The 16605-nt window shown below is 45.3% G+C and overlaps 1 protein-coding gene across 1 annotated transcript in view; it reads left to right on the top strand.

The window, feature by feature from the left end:
* Positions 1–106: 106 nt before the first annotated feature.
* DAPK2 (death associated protein kinase 2) overlaps positions 107–16605 on the top strand; it is a 137227-nt gene continuing 120728 nt past the window's right edge. Inside the window, exon 1 of the mRNA XM_029236631.1 lies at positions 107–647. The gene's annotated coding sequence lies outside the window, so the exon portion shown is untranslated. The remainder of the gene's footprint in view (positions 648–16605) is intronic.

Raw genomic sequence — 16605 nt, 5'->3', positions numbered from 1 at the left:
CCTTAATATCAGGCCTGGGCCCTGACTTCCTTCAAGAAGAGTCCTGGACCCATTTATAGATAAGGAACAAATGTGAAGAGGGCCAGGTGACATATATAGTTTTGAAGATCAAGAAGTCCCCAAAGAAATTTTGATTAAACAATCTAAATTAATGGGTTCTTCTTTACTTGTACTTGGTTCAGTTTGTTTTAGGGGACAGTGGTCATTTGAAGTGTAACAGGGTATGTTAGGAAGCTTCCGAGGTGCCCCCCCCAATGATCCTTGATTCCTGATATTCGTGCCCTTGTAGTTTCCTTCCATATTGAACCAGAACTGGTTGCCATGACTAAAAAAGAATCAGAGGTGACGTGTGTGATTTCTGAGTCTAGATCATAAGAGATGTTACTGCTTTCACCTTGTGATCACTTGAGTTGCTCGTTCTGCAGGAATCCAGCTGCCATGTCCTAAGAACACTCAGACAGCCCTGTGGACAATTCCACATGGAGAGGAATTGAGGCCTTCCACCAACAACGAGCACCAACTTGCCAACCATGTGAGGGAACCACGTTGGAAGCCATTGTGAAGCCTCAGTCAGGCTGACATCTTGACTGGAACCTCACTAGACCCTGAGCCAGAAGCCACTCCCTAATTCCTGATGCAGAGAAGCTGTGAGTGATAATAAATGTTTATTGTTTACAGCACTAAGTTTTGGTGTAATTTTCCATGCAGCAATAAGTAACTAATATACAAGGTATTAGAATAGAACTCTTCTGCCTCAAATTTAATTGAGGATTCTAAGGGGAAAACATGAGAACTTGTTCCATGGCTCTTGAACCCCTTTATCCACTTCAAGAATATGTGTTTTGAGAGAACAGAGAGGATTTGGTAAGAAGATTGATGAAGAGATTTCTTTGGTTAAAGCTGTTGCTATGCTGAGTTCCAATCCCCGTCTTGGTGGAAGGGTGAGGAAATGACACCTTCTACCACTATCTGTGGAGGGGAATTTCAAGGGGACAACTCAGAGAGTTTGGAAATGTGTCCTCTGCAGTTGAGAGAGCCAGAAAAGTGGTGCCTGACTCAGGCCTGAGAAAGCAAGCAGAAGTGGGCTGAAGGCTGGGACCTGACTCCTGCCCAGGAAATCTAGAGGGTGAGAGAAAGGCAAGGCTAACTACCTTGATGACAGAGCCCTGGGATGCACAAATGTTTCTCGTGGACCATGCTGTGGGGTCATATTTGACATTGCTCAACAAGCCATCAGCAGGGCCAAGGAGACCTCAGAGAAAGGGTCTGGAGGCGTACCGCCTGGTGCCCAGGGACTGAGGAGAGAAGACGGCAAGTGAGCAGCCAGGATGGAGATGCTTCTGCCAGGGTCAGGGGGCACAGCGGGAATGCCTGGTAAGCGTACGAAAGTGCCAACCTAAGAGAAAGAGCCAGCTCTAATCATCAGGCAGAGAGAGCACGAAGCCAAGCAGCTACGTAAGATCTGTCCCATCTCTGGTGCTCCTCCCTCCCTCAGCTCCCGCAGTGGCAAAGTTGAAGAGGGGGAAAGAGGAGAGAGCAGAGGACCCCATCCCATGGCTCCGCTGGAGGTTTCAAGCCTGAAGCAAGCTCAAGTTAGGAAAGAGTTGATGCCAAGTTTGTAGTTCTAACTATTAGATGTGACTAGATAATTCAGTGTAATGAGATTGTATGGTTAAAAGTGACAAGACGACTTAATCTGACAGAAGTCATATGTCTGCCCAAGTCTTCACCCATGGGCAGAGGAAGATCATGCCTTCTCAACAAAGTTTCAAAGGATTAGTGGGGGACAAAAATAAAATCAATTCTTACACAACATACTGGTTATAGAAGTCCTATTAAAACCATCTTGGGGACTTCCCTGGTGGCGCAGTGGTTAAGAATCCTCCTGCCAATGCAGGGGACATGGGTTCGAGCCCTGGTCCGGGAAGATCCCACATGCCGCGGAGCAGCTAAGCCCGTGCGCCACAACTACTGAGCCTGCACTCTAGAGCCCGCGTGCCACAACTACTGAAGCCCGCACACCCAGAGCCCGTGCTCCACAACAAGAGAAGCCACCACAATGAGAAGCCCGCGCACCACAACGAAGAGAAGCCCCCGCTTGCCCCAACTAGAGAAAGCCTGCGTGCAGCAACCAAGACCCAACACAGCCATAAATAAATAAATTTTAAAAAATCCCCAAACCATCTTGGCTTCTGCTGAGGCTCTGCACTGTGGGAATATCCCAGCAGAGCTTCATCCCCGTGATCTTCCTCTCTTGAGAAAAACCACTAACATTGTGGTATCCGAGCACCAGCTTTGTGGCAATGTCACTGTCGATTCTTAATCTTTTGCTGTGAAAGCTCTCATTGGCTCCTCTCTTTCTTCCCAGATCTTTAAAAACTGGTTATCCAGCATACATAAATAGATCCAGAAGTAATAAAATATTGCTGATTTTTAGTCATCATTGTAATCACTTCTTTCTAAATTACAAATCCACTGGAAAGGTCCTTAGGACCAGCACTAAGTTTCCCGCTTCATGGAAGTCTGCCATCCAGGGCAAGAGCTAATAGTACCTGGTGAACACCCTGTCCCATATTCTCCCACCCAGTGCACACGTGCACACACAAATGCTTTTTGACCAGCTGTCTGCCTCTACAAGATACGACAAGCATCATCTGAGTGGGCTCTGAGGCTCACAGACCAGGGTCAAATACACATTGATCCCCAAGTACTGACCGTTTCTCATCCCTGGAGCCTTATCTAGGGCTTAAAGAGTAGGGCTGTCTTTATATCTTCTAATGAAACCCTGATAACATGAAAATCTCATTGCCAGTTTCAGGTGGCTGGAGTCGATTGAAGTCAGAGATCCCTAGTGTATGCTCTTACCAACTCAAGCACTTACTCACTGGTGCTCTCACCGACAGATACTTAGTGAGCACTTTTTAAGTATCAGGCACTGTCTTAGGTGCTAAGGATACAAAGATGGATCAGCCATTGTCTGTCTTCCTTCAGTTCATGCTTACCAACGTCTGCATTCAGCCCCCTCTTCCCTGCAGGCAGTGAGTGATGCAGGCTGTCCCGTCTAGTGTCTGAGCTTGTCCTAGCCAGGCAGACATGGAGGCTAGTCAACCAGAACCAAAGACAAAATCATCCCTTAAGGGACTGTCTGGTGAGGAAACCAGTGATGGTACAACCAGAAATGTGTCACTGCTGCAGGCACCCCCATCCTGCTGGCCCTGCTGCTCTTCAAAGTTAGCTGTAACTGCTGTACTCGCTGCTACTGTCAGAATGATATCTCTTCTATCCCTGCTATTTTGTGTGACTCACTCCAGCTGCAAAGTCCTAGATGGGGTCTCTAATGGACTGATCCCAAGTCCCATGTCCATGTCCTGGCCGCCAGGGAGGCAGGAGAAAGGAGTATCTGGCCTGTATGAGGAGTCCGTCTATCTCCCAGCAAGACTTAACATGGTAGGAATTGCTCAAATACATCAAGAGGGTTAATGTAGTCTGATGACTAATGTCCACTACATTAATATTATATTTAAATGAGTTTGTACTTTATCAACCATAACAGCATCTACATACAAGTGAAAAATAGAGGTCCATAAATTAACAAAATGTGTTTGCTGGCAGGGTCAGCAAATTGTTTCAGAGAAGAGCCAGATAGTAAAATTTCAAGCGTTGCATCTCTGTTGCAACTATTCAACCCTGCTTTTGTAGCACAAAAAGCAGCCATGACAATATGTAAATGAACATAGCTGTGTTCCAACAAACATTTATTTACGGACACAGATTTGAATTTCTTATAATTTTTATGTAGTGAAATAGTCTTCTTTTGATTTTTTTCAACCACTTAAAAATATAAAAACCATCCTTAGCTTGTGGGTTGTACAAAAGCAAGCATTGGGCTGGATTTGGCCTGTGGGTCATTTGCCAGGTCCTGATCTGTAGGGATGATTCTTAACCTTTTTGGAAGGTCTCAGACCTCTTTAAAAATCTTATAAAAGATATGGAATGGACGCTTTCCCTAGAGGAAAGAGGCACTCCCATGAAACTTTGCAAGTGATTCCAGCGCTTTCATGGATTTGCTAAGGAGTAAATAATCCTGGTCTCTAAATCATGCTAGCTGAGCCCTTGGGCTCCCATTCCTTTAAGAACTCCTCAGAGCCCAGAGGTTCACAGCCTTGGTTGGGAATCACTATCTAGTTAAGTAATCAGAGGCTTTCTCAGCTCCACTGTGGAGCAACTGCTATGTGACCCAAACCGCTGATGTCTCCAGCAGGAGCAGGATACAGCTAACTGTAATTAGGGGAGGACTATCTACTAGGAAGGGGAAGGATTGCTGTAATAGTGGCCTTGCATTCATAGCCCAGTTGGTGTCCCTTATGTGTTAATACGACGACAGAAAACAAGCCAGTGAACCGTGAGGGATGAACCTCATCACTGACACAGCACTACTAGAAACAACTCTATTTTTTAAGCTGCAGGTGGGTGCTGAGTATCTGTTATTTTTTACATCTTTTTTAATATATATATATATATATTTTTTTATCACTCTGGCTGCCATGTAGAGAATAGAGTCATTCCTTGGTATCCTCAGGGAATTGGCTCAAGGACCCCTGCAGTTACCAAAATCTGTGGATGCTCAAATCCCTTATATAAAATGGCATAGTACTTGCATCTAACCTACGCACAGCCTTTCATATACTTTATTTTATTATTTTTTTAACATCTTTATTGGGGTATAATTGCTTTACAATGGTGTGTTAGTTTCTGCTTTATAACAACGTGAATCAGTTATACATATGTTCCCATATCTCTTCCCTCTTGCGTCTCCCTCCCTCCCACCCTCCCTATCCCACCCCTCCAGGCGGTCACAAAGCACCAAGCTGATCTCCCTGTGCCATGCGGCTGCTTCCCACTAGCTATCTACCTTACGTTTGTTAGTGTGTATATGTCCATGACTCTTTCTCGCCCTGTCACAGCTCACCCTTCCCCCTCCCCATATCCTCAAGTCCGTTCTCCAGTAGGTCTGTGTCTTTATTCCTGTCTTACCCCTAGGTTCTTCATGACATTTTTTTTTCTTAAATTCCATATATATGTGTTAGCATACGGTATTTGTCTTTCTCTTTCTGACTTACTTCACTCTGTATGACAGACTCTAGGTCCATCCACCTCATTACAAATAGCTCAATTTCGTTTCTTTTTATGGCTGAGTAATATTCCATTGTATATATGTGCCACATCTTCTTTATCCATTCATCCAATGATGGGCAGTTAGGTTGTTTCCATCTCTGGGCTATTGTAAATAGAGCTGCAATGAACATTTTGGTACATGACTCTTTTTGAATTTTGGTTTTCTCAGGGTATATGCCCAGTAGTGGGATTGCTGGGTCATATGGTAGTTCTATTTGTAGTTTTTTAAGGAACCTCCATACTGTTCTCCATAGTGGCTGAACCAATTCACATTCCCACCAGCAGTGCAAGAGTGTTAATATATAAAATATTTTATAATTAAAATGTTAAAAAACCCGCTGGATCTCACCTGGGCCAGTGGTTGTCTTTGACTCAGGTTAGGCTGCCTATAGGGCAGAGGTGAACTCAGTCCCTGTGTGAACTTGTTTGGGAGAGATGAGCTAGGGGAAGGGGGAGGATAGCAGTTGCTGTGTGGGCTATAAAGTTCTCTCTAAGGGCTATTAGTATCACACAGACCTTTGAGCCTCACAATGGAGGTGGCTCAGAGCACAGGCCCTGCTGCCAACATGCCACCTTGTTCTAATCGTGAACTTAGCCACTGTGTGACCTTGGCCAAGTTACCTAACCTCTCTGTACCTTAGTTACCTCATCTGTAAAATGATGATATTTCATAGGACTGATATGAGGATTAAGAGGGAATGCTTATAAGTGCTGAGCACAATGCCTGAAACATAGTAAATGTTTTATTAGTGTTTGTTAAATAAAAATAGAGAAGAGAGAGAATTCCCTGGTTTTCCAGTGGTTAGGACTCGACACTTTCACTACCGTGGCCTGAATTCAATTCCTGGTTGGGGAATTAAGATCCCGCAGACCACAAAAAAAGAAGAGAAAGCCCCTTGGTGCTAAGTTACTTACTTGGTCGAGGCAGCAACTTTCCTCCCTGGCTGGGTGCTGTTACTTCGGAACCACTAGATGGCAGCAAAGCGCGGGCTTCCAGGTTTCCAGTTGGGCGTTGAAGAGCCAGACTTCTTGAAGAGCCCTGATGTCAGCTGTCCTGGGTGTTCTCGGCCCCCGCCAGGGATCTGCCTAAGGGCGCCCTCAGGGCACACTCACCACCACTCTGACTGGGCTGCATCACACTGGGGGCATTGCAGTCTGCGCCTTTGTTCTGACAGGGATGATTATTACAGGAGCCTTTCTCGGATGTGGAATTAACGATGTCAAAGTTTATGGTAATTTTGACACTTCTGACACATATTGGTTGCTGAATTGCCTTCTGAAGAAATTGTACCAATTAATATCTCACCAAGAATGGGGGTTTGTGTCCCTGTCCTGCGCTAATTAATATTGGGTATTATTATTATTTTTTGACCTAGTATTTCAGCTTTATTGAGGTATAATTGACATAAAATTACAAGACGTTTAAAATGTACATCGTGGTGATTTGATGTATGTGTACATTGTGAAAGGATCCCACCCATCTCATTAATTAACACATCCATCACCTCACATATTTATCCTTTTTGGGGGGGAGGTTAGAACATTTAAGTTCTACTCTTTCAGCAAATTTTAATTATACAGTACGGTGTTGTCACTACAGTCGCCATGTTTTTCGTTAGCTCCTCAGACCTTATTCATCTTATAACTGAAACTTTGTACCCTGTTACCAACCTCTCCTTATTTCCGCCCCCGCGCCCTGCCCTGGCAACCACTTTTCTGCTCTGTTTCTAGCCTTCGACTTTTTTTTTTTTTTTTAAGATTTCACATATAAGTGATTCTATGCAGTATTTGTCTCCCTCTGCCTGGCTTATTTTAGATTAATTACATTTAAAAAGTATTCCAACCCATGTCCTCAAAAGCTGTATAATCTTCCTTTACAAATCACAGTTTTTATTTAAATTGTATAAAAACCGTATATGGTTTGCATTTTTGTTTTCTTATTAGTCATCCATTTTATACACATCAGTGTATACATGTCAATCCCAATCTCCCAATTCATCACATCACCACCACCCCCGCCACTTTCCCCACTTGGTGTCCATACGTTTGTTCTCTACATCTGTGTTTCAATTTCTGCTTACTTGCTCTGCGGCACGTGGTATCTTCTGGACCAGGGCTCAAACCCGTGTGTCCTGCATTGGCAGGTGGATTCTTAACCACTGCGCACCAGGGAAGTCTGAAAATATATATATATATTAAGGTGGGAGATAAAATAAAATGTATTTTCCCCTTTGGGGAAGTTTCCTTTGATTTTATCCAAACTCCTGGGGGCTAGTTCTGTAGCACACTGTTCATATTCTTGGTTGTCATGAATGTGTTTTCTAATATTTCCTATCTTCTTTAGATGCTCCCTTTATCTCCCACAGTGTTTTCTTGTTGAATTATTTCAGGCTCACCTTGGTCATAATGAGGGAATTCAGCTTTACCAAGGGCATCGGTCTTTGGCATTTCCTATGAGGAATGCCCACCGGCCTAGGCGTCAGGAGGCCTGAACTTTAATCCTGGCCCCTCCCCGAACAAGTGTAAACTTGGGTAAAAGTCACTTCCCCTCTTTTGGCCTCCTTCTTCCTTCTATTAAATAAGGTGTTAGATAATCTCTAAGGGACCTTCTGGTTTTAACTTTCCACCTACCACAGTGGATGCTGGCTTTCTGGAGCTTCCAAGGATTCATTTACATCATTAGCAACCACAGGAGTGATTAATGTTGAGCTTGGTCCGAGGTCACTAATCCGTTGATTCTTGCAAAATTAAAAATGATTATGACCCTTTAGGAAAGCTTATTAGTTGTTCTCTTTTTTTTTAAGTGATGTTATGGTTCTTAGGTCTTTGTCGTTGCTGTTGTTCTGATTAAGCTAATTGAACTAAACTGCCTCACATCAGCTGAGTTTCCTTGTTCCTGGATTCCCGAAGCTGTCACATTGTGTTCCTTGGCTACATTAAGGTGAGGTCTGTTCAGATGAGTCAGAATATAAAATGAATACGTGTGCCAAGCTCAAGGTTGCCTCAAAGGGTGAATCTTACCAAGTTGCAGAGCGTTGCTGGACCTTCATTTCTCCAAGTGGAATACATGGCTACTATCAGGGATCATGGGGGCCAATTCCGTGTTAACCTAATCCTACTATCTGATTTTATAGGTAAGAAAATGGAGGCCAGGAGATGTTGAGTGACCTGTTCACACTCACATAGCATGGGAGAATCAGAGTCAAGCCTATGTGGTTAGGATATATGGAGAGTGGCCTGGTTTCCAATTAAGGTTGACCAATAGTCAGCGTTTGATTCGGGCAAGTCATTTCTCCACACTGATGAAAATGAATTGAAAGATAGAATAGAATGTGAAACTTTCTAACTTCCTTAAATATTTTGTAGACTAAAATAGGGGCTGGGTAGATTGACAAGGAACTAGTAAAAAAAAAAAATAGGACATAAAAATCAAGATATGATTCTATTCATTTTGTCATTTTCATCCTTTTCTGAAGGATATTTACATCTTCATGTCTCCACATTAGTGATGTTTACTCTTAGCAAAATTTTTTCTTTTGTAAAATTTAATTATTTTATTTTATATTGGAGTATAGTTGATTTACAATGTTGTGTTAGTTTCAGGTGTACGGCAAAGTGATTCAGTTATACATACACATATATCCATTCTTCTTCAGATTCTTTTCTCATATGGGTTATTACAGAATATTGAGTAGAGTTCCCTGTGCTATACAGTTGGTCCTTGTTGATTACATATTTTATATATAGTAGTGTGTATATGTTAATCCTAAACTCCTAATTTATCCCTCCCCCTAACATTTCCCCTTTGGTAACCATAAGTTTGTTTTCGAAGTCTGTTTCTGCTTTGTAAATAAGTTCATTTGTATCTTTTTTTTTAGAGCCCACATATAAGTGATACAATATGATAGTTGTCTCTGTCTGGCTTACTTCACTTAGTAGGATAATCTCTAGGTCCATCAATGTTGCTGCAAATGGTATTATTTCATTCTCTTTTATGGCTGAGTAATATTCCATTGTATGTATGTACCACATCTTCTTTATCCATTCCTCTGTTGATGGGCATTTAGGTTGCTTCCATGTCTTGGCTATTGTAAATAGTGCTACAATGAACATTGGGGTGCATGCAGCTTTTCGAATTATGGTTCTCTCTGGATATATGCCCAGGAGTGGGATTGCTGGATCATACGGTAGTTCTATTTTAGTTTTCTGAGGATATTCCATACGGTCTTCCATAGTGGCTGCACCAACTTACATTCCCACCAACAGCGTAAGAGGGTTCCCTTTTCTCCACACCCTCTCCAGCATTTGTTATTTGTAGACTTTTTAACAATGGCCATTCTGACTGCTGTGAGGTGGTACCTCATTGTAGTTTTGATTTGCATTTTCTTAATAATTAACTATGTTGAGCATCTTGTCATGTGCTTTTTAGCCATCTGTGTGTCTTCTTTGGAGAAATGTCTATTTAGATCTTCTGCCCATTTTTTTAAAAATTATTTATTTATTTATTTATTTAGGTTGCACCAGGTCTTTGTTACGGCGTGCATTTGGGATCTAGTTCCCTGACCAGGGATTGAACCCGGGCCCCCTGCATTGGAAGCATGGACTCTTACCCACTGGACCACCAGGGAAGTTCCCTGCCCATTTTTTGATTGGGTTGTTTGTTTTTTTGATATACAGCTGGATAAGTTGTTTGTATATTTTGAAGATTAATCCCTTGTTGGTCGCTTCGTTTGCAAATATTTTCTCCCATTCTGTGGGTTGTCTTTGAATATTTTTTTCTTTTAGCAAGATTTAAGAAAAGAATACAATGCCCTTTAATAAGTGCTATTGCTGAGTAGAAATGAGGCTGAGGAAGACTGAGTTCTAAGAACTTCAGCACTCATTAGTAGGTCTAAAGGCTTAATGAGCATTAATGGGTACTAAACACAATATTTATTAATTCTTTTCTGCAATGAAGAGACCTCCACTGATACAAGCATGCTATTCTCAGAGCAACCTCTGTTGTACATATTTTATTGATTAACCTAGTTTTCTTTGATCATAGAAGCAACATAGAAACAGCAAAACCAAAAAAAAGTCCAAAAGATATAAAATGAAAGCTAGAAGTCTCCCTTTCCACCCACTCCAGTGCTACTCCCCAATGACAACCACTCTGAACAATTTTTAGTTTTAGTTTTTTGCTAATTGCCATAATAAATATTATGTTTTACTTTCCCCAATTTTTGATTTTGAAAAATTTCAAACTTACAGAGAAGTTGCAAGAATTCACCTAGATTTATCAACTGTTCAGCTTTCCCTCACTCTACACATATACATATTCTTTTTGCTGAACCATTTGAAGAACAGTTACAAACGTAATGCTATTTCTCCCCAAAACACCTCAACATGCATGACCCAAGAGGAAGGACATTCTCTTCCATAACCACGATATAATCCTCCCAGTCAGAAAATGTAGCGCTGATATGATTATGTAATAAAACATCCATATTCAGATTTCCACAATTGTCCAATCATGTCCCTTTTAACGTTTTTAAAATCCAGGATCCAATCACTCATCACACATTGCCCTGAGTTGCTATGTCTCTTCAGCCCCCTTTAATGCAGAACAGTCCTGTTTTTCTTTCACGGCGCTGATATTTTTAAAGAGTCCAGGTGAGTTGTTTTGCAGCATGTCTCTCAGTCTGGATTTGTCTGATTGTTTCCTCATGATTAGTTTCAGCCTCTACATTTTTGGAAGGAGTACCACATAGATGATGTTATATCTTTCTTGTTGCATTTTTACTGATGTTAAGCGTGGACTTTTTATTAAGGTGCTATCTATTCCTCTGTTGTCAAAGTACCCTTTCCTCTTTGTCATTAATAAGTAAGTCTGTGAGGAGATACTTAAGAGACCCTGTGAGCATCCTGTTCTCCAACAATGTTTCGATCAGTGTTTTTTGTTTCTTTGTTTGTTTGTTTGCGGTATGCGGGTCTCTCACTGTTGTGGCCCCTCCTGTTGCGGAGCACAGGCGCTCCGGATGTGCAGGCTCAGCGGCCATGGCTCACGGGCCCAGCTCTGCGGCATGTGGGATCTTCCCAGACCGGGGCACGAACCCGTGTCCGCTGCATCGGCAGGCGGACTCTCAACCACTGCGCCACCAGGGAAGCCCTCAATCAGTGTTTTTCATTTTCCTTTTTGTTTTTCTTTTTTTGGGGGCTTTTGTTTGGTTGGTTTTTTTTTTTTTTTTTTGTCTGTGCCATGTGGCTTGTGGGATTTTAGTTCCCTGACCAGGGGTCAAACCTGTGCCCCCTGCAGTGGAAGCACAGAGTCTTAACCACCACGCCACCAGGGAAGTCCCACTCAATGGTTTTAATATCCAATGACGTGCCACGGAATAGGAAGGCCAGCTACACGGAGGTCAGGGATCCTCCAGACGTGTGGAAGGAGACACCCGCGGACTGACCAGGTCTGGCCCTGAAGTTCCTCTTCAGAGGAAGGTGGGGAAGAAATGCTCTCCTCCCATTCTTCCCTCATGGATCTACCACAGGCCTCTGATGGGTCCGACCACATTACCAGCAAAAAGAAGGATGACAGGAGAAGGATGTGGAGAAGGAGGGCAGGGCTTGTTAACAAACACAGGGAAGTGAAATCCTAGCTTCAGCTCAGCAGATGTGACTGTGCCATCTAGGAAGAGTTCTCTCCTTAGAGATGCCTCTTTACCCTGCCCCCCAGGCATTCAGGCACCTCTGGGCACCCTTGGGGCTCTGTCTGGCTTGCCCCAGAACATGGGATTCTGGCATTTATTCCCAGGATATCTCCTCTGCTTGGCTTTGAGACCCCTGGAGGGCAGGGCCTGTGCCTCATTTCTCTCAGAGTCTGGCCCAGGATGTGCACCAGGAAATGTTTGAAAAATCAATGAGGCTGGAATTGAGCTGAGCCTTGGATAAATGGAGGGGAAAGGAAGAAAGTATTTCAGAGACGGAAGTAGGAACAACGTGGCTGGAGAGATAGGGCACAGGTGACAGACTGTCTTGAGAGAGGGAACCATCTGTTTTTTTTTGTTTGGGCCATACTGCGCAGCATGTGGGATCTTAGTTTCCTGACCAGGGAAAGAACATGCACCCCCTGCAGTGGAAGCGCGGAGTCTTAACCACTGGACCGCCAGGGAAGTCCTGGCAACCATCTGTTTTGGGAGGGAAGCTGCCATTTGTGCCAGTGCTTTCTCAAGTATTTTGTCTGGTCCTGAGAGAAAGGTGTAATTATTCCCATTTTACAGATGAGGCAACTGAGGCGCAGAGGGGGAAGTGACTTGCCCAGAAAGTGGCTGAACAGGAATATAAATAGGCCTGTCTTATTCCTGAGCCTAGAGAAGGAGATGGTGGAATTCATAGCCCTAAAAGTGGGCATTGTTTGGGGTCCCTGGCCAAGCACCCAGTGCCCGTGTCACCAACCTCTGCCTAAACAGAAGGAGATAGCATGTGCCTGGATCATGATCCCACCACGTGACCCCTGTGCTGGCTCAGGTGGGAGTTGAGGCAGTAAATGGCAGGTGGTTTCATACCTTCAGCCCTTTGTACACACAGCTACTCCCACCTAATGTGCCATCCTTCACTCACCCCACCTCCTACTCTCCTGGTTCTCTTCTTTCACGTTTGAGTCAAGGCTCTCCTTGCCTTAAGGCACCTCGTGAGGCCTGCTGGAGTAGACCTGACACTTGATCAGGCATTAAGTCTATTCTTCCTCCACCAGCACCTAGCCCCAGGGGGTGCCCTTGAATGTTTGCAGAACCAATGGGTGTGCCCTTGTGCCCAGGAAATCCCCATTGTCCAGGGCTTCCAGGGAAAGGCAAGGCCTCCCATGCCCCAGCCCCTTTCAATTTCTCCTCCCCTCCCCTGCCTTATCCTTACGGTGGGGTCAAGGCCTTGCTGAGTCCAGCCAGGCTAGAGGTGGAAGCATCCACCTCTGTTTGCAAGAGCCAGCGGGCCTCCTGAGGGAGGAAGCAGGAAGGGCAGCCAAGTCTGCCCCACACCCTGACCTTGCCTGGCTGGGCGTAGGAGAGTAGAGGGCACAGGGCAGGGTACAGAGGGCTGGGAAGGACTGAGGAACCAGGCCACTGGCCACCACTGAGAGGAGGAGGCTTCCTGCCTGCCTTCTACCCAGGCGGCTAGCCAGCTGGGGAGGAGCCAGCTGTGTCCTCTCCTGGCCTGTCCTGATAGCATAAGAAAGCTGTCAGCGCTGGACCCACTGTCAAGCAGCCGGCAGTCCAGTCTTCATTTGACTCGTTCTGGACCTGCTCAGGGCCAGGCTGGGGATGGGTGGGGTGTAAAGATGAATAACATCCATTTCCTTCTCTAGGGGAGCTCACACCAGACATTGAAGGAAGAATAAACATAGCAATACTCATTGAGCACTTATGGGCCGGACACTGATCCAAGTGCACACATATCCATAACTAATGGAATGGTCACAACAACCCACGGGGATAATGAGGCACAGAGAGATCAAGATGGTTCCCTGGGGGACTTCCCCGGCAGTCCAGTGGTTAAGACTCCACACTTCCACTGCAGGGGGTGCGAGTTCAATCCCTGGTCAGGGAACTAAGATCCCACATGCCACTGCCAAAAAACCCAAAAACCAAAAAACAAAACAACAAAAACAGGAGAAGGTTGCCCGGGATCACACAGTAGGTTGCTCATTGGGATCCACAGTAGGCATCCGGCATCGGAGTCCCTGCATTTAGCCCTCGCACCATGCATCCTCTATGCCAACCCCAGTGCCGGCTGCCCCAGCCCACACATGCAGCACCTCAGTCCTGGCTCTTGTCTCCTCGTCAGCAGGTTGGTAGGCTCTGTAAACTTGCCAGGCGCCAAAGTGTGCCTTAGGATATCCCCACTTTCATTGCCCTTTAGTGTCCCCCATGGTTACACCTTCCCCGTGGGCTTGTCTTCTCATCCTGTGGAAGCTTCAGGTTCCTGTGACTCACCAGTCTCATAGGCTGGGGGAGTGTCTTGCACAAAGCAGGTGCTCAGATGTGTCTGTGGTTTGGTGGGTTGATGGAGGAGGCTTTCGTTTCCCCAGGTCTCTGGGACATGAACAAAGTGGTTCTCAGCCTATACATTGGAACCACCTGGGGAGTTTTAACCACTACTGAAGCCCAGCTCCCACTCCCAGAGGTTCTGATGTAATCGGTGTGGGGTGCAGTCTGAGCATTAGGATTTTAAAACACTCCCAGTGTGATTCTGATGTGCATTCAGGGCTGAGAACTCCTGGAATGTAATATGAGGCAGTTATTAACTTTAATTATACATCTCTCCACCCGACATATGATTAAGTGCCAGGGACTTGGGTGCCCTTGGGGGACAACAGAAAACAAGACAGTTATGGTCCCTTACCTTGTGACATTTACATTCTAGTAACTCAATTTAACAGGCTTTACTGGGTTGGGGATGTCAGGCATTGTATGGGCACAAAGATGAACTGGACACTAATTACAACTAAAATAGAGGAAGGGGAATGCCAATTAGGTACAAACCAAGAGTGGTAGGGTTCAGGGGAGAAAGGCATCCGGAGGGCAGATCGGGGAAATTTCCATGGAAGATATGTTACCTGAGAGGGCCCTTGAGAGATGGTTTGGATTTTGTAGGATGAGATGAGGGGGTGGTGATGGAATGGCTTAAACAAAAGTATGGAGGCAGGAACAGCCAATAATCCAAGCTGGCAAGAAAGCTGGATGTGCACACACAAGAGGGAAGGGGATGTGCGTACACAGTGGGGAAATGCAGGTCGGAGCCTTAAAATGCCAGGTGAGACATTTGGAACCACGCAGGGACTGAGGCTGAGATAATTCTTAGCACTTAATCCCTGGACCTCCTCCTGACTTCATTCTGGAGTAGGTGTCCTTGCTGCCACCACCCTCAGGGTTTTCCCTTCCCTGCCCTCTGCCACCTCGGTCCCATGTTCAGTGCTCAGTAGCCTCAGGTGAGGTTCTGATGAACTCACTCCACCCCAAGCATAAAATGCATTTCCAGATGGTATCTCCCTAGGCACTGCATTTGGCAAGTAGAATGGAAAGAGCACCAAGCTGCAAATGGGGAGGGGACCTGGCTCTAATCTTAGCTCTGCCCCTCACCAGATGTGTGACCTTGAGCAAGTCACTTCTCTTCCTTGAGCCTCAGTTTCCTCCTCTGAAAAATAAGCTGGCTGGATGGGATGATTGACAGCGACACTTCCAGCTGCAACATTCTCTGACTAGTTTGCCATGTGTCAAATTCAAGAATGTCCTTTTTGCCTTGGGCAAGGGGACATTGCTGCTGCAAATTAGGTACTAAGCATGAGACTCAGAGGAGGAAGGGATGGAGAGGCTACATGTAGGTGCTCCGCAGTCTCGCCTGAGCCCAGCCTTGGATTCATCATAGCACAGCCACCGGCCATGTGAAGGAAGAAGCCTTCAGATGATTCCAGCCCCCAGCCATTCAAGTCACTCCCACCCACTGAAGTCTGCCCATTTGAAGCCCCAGACATCGTGCAGCAGAGATAAGCCATACGTGCAGTGCACTCTCTGTGTTTCTGACCCTCAAGGCATGAGCCTAACAGAATTGTTTCATGCCACAGGCTGGGGTGGTTTGTTACACAGCAATAGATAACTGGAAATGGGGGAAGAGGTTTGAGGATGGTCTGAGGATGAAGGGCCTCCTTATGCTGGTGAAACCTCACCAGTGGTTGTCCTCCTGTGGCCACTGACTTGGAGAGCCACCTCTGGTCTTGGATATTACTTTCTCAAGGTAGCCTGGTGCTCTTGGGAGAAGTGGCTCAAAGCCTGCACTGTCCTGGAATGTTGTCAAGTTTATGAACAAGGAAGCACCGGGGCCTTTCTAGAGGCTGTCACAGACTCTGAAGTACCAGTCAGCTGGGGAGTGGGAGAGGGCTGGTTCATCTGTACATCTCAGTACCCCAGTGTCGGGAAAGGCTAAAGAGGGGACAGGGGGCTTGCTCACACAGGTAGAGGTCCTCTAGGTGCATCTTACACATTCTGTCTCATTTTAGTCCCACAATAGCTCCATTAGACGCTGTAAGAAGGAGTGTTTACCTACTTTACTGATGAAGAATAAGGTCAGGCGCCATGCCCAAGACTATACCCACACCGGAAACGGCAGAGCAGAGCTTTGAACGAAATGTAGGACTCTGAACCTATCACCCTTTCCTCTCGGACTGCCTTGAGGAGTGCCCTGGATGAATTAGGGATGGAGGCTCTGGGAAGGGGCCTTCATTTATTCTCCCTAAACAGCCTCTTGTCTTGAAATAAGACCACTGAACTTGACTTACATTCTGTTTCCATGTCCTTCCACCACCCCCTCCACTCTCATTCCTTTTTCCTTCCGGGATTTTTGGCAGAAGGAAGAGAGGAGCACTCCACTCCCAAGTCTTTCATTAGGGAAGCCTTGATGTGATGA

Source organism: Monodon monoceros, unplaced genomic scaffold, assembly GCF_005190385.1.
Source record: "Monodon monoceros isolate NGI ecotype Baffin Bay Population unplaced genomic scaffold, NGI_Narwhal_1 Super_Scaffold_21, whole genome shotgun sequence".
In the NCBI taxonomy this organism is placed as follows: domain Eukaryota; kingdom Metazoa; phylum Chordata; class Mammalia; order Artiodactyla; family Monodontidae; genus Monodon; species Monodon monoceros.
Note: the sequence above shows the minus strand (reverse complement) of the source record. Positions and strands in the feature narration are given on the sequence as shown.